The sequence below is a fragment of the Fukomys damarensis genome, unplaced genomic scaffold (genome assembly GCF_012274545.1).
Source record: "Fukomys damarensis isolate Sample0158 unplaced genomic scaffold, DMR_v1.0_HiC HiC_scaffold_19, whole genome shotgun sequence".
Lineage (NCBI taxonomy): Eukaryota > Metazoa > Chordata > Mammalia > Rodentia > Bathyergidae > Fukomys > Fukomys damarensis.
The window spans coordinates 59,096,014-59,096,951 of record NW_022900931.1 but is presented as its reverse complement, the minus strand read 5'-3'; positions in this window follow the sequence as shown (position 1 = coordinate 59,096,951).

Genomic DNA, 938 nt, shown 5'->3' with positions numbered 1-938 from the left:
ATGAAATTGAATGGGTAATTTAAAAACTACCAAAAAAAAAAAAAACCCTGGCTCTGATGGATTCACTGCTGAATTCTACAAGGAATTTAAAGAAGACCTAATGCCACAACTCCTCAAACTCTTTAATGAAATTGAAAGGGAAGTAATACTCCCAAATTCATTCCTGAAAGCCAAGCATTACCCTGATTCCAAAACCAGAGAAGGATCCAGCCAAAGAATTACAGGCCAATCTCCCTAATGAATATAGATGCAAAATTCCTCAATAAGACATTGGCAAATGGAATGTGGCAAACCATCAAGAAGGTTATACTCTATGACCAAGAGGGATTCATCCCAGGGATGAAGGCATGGTTCAACATACACAAATCAATAAATGTAATGCACTATATTAACAGAGCCAAGGACAAAACTATATGATCCTCTCAAAAGATGCAGAAAAAGCATTTGAAAAGGTCCAAAACCCATTCGTGATAAAAAAAAAAAAAAACTATGGAAAATTGGTATAGATGGTCTTTATCTCAATCTGATAAAAGACACTTCTGACAAAGCAACAGCCAACACGATGTTAAATGAACAAAAACTGAAAACTTTCACTCTAAAATCAAGAACAAGACAAGGATACCCACTGTCACCACTCTTGTTCAATATAGCTCTGGAAACACTAGCCAGAGCAACTAGACAAAGAGAAAGAAATAAAAAGAATAAGGATAGAAAAGGAAGAAATGCTACAATGACGACTCCGGGAGCGAGACAATCTGCCTGTTTTAAGACCTAAAATGCCCGGAGGAGTACGGACTCCTGACTGGGAATTCGCAGACCGGCTGAGAACCGGTAGGGGCTGGGTGAGCGGCGTCTCCGAGGCCCGGTCACCGCTGTGGGACCCCCGGGCTGGAGTCGCGGCCTACGGGCTGGGGGACAGGGGAGGTGCGGCCGCCGGC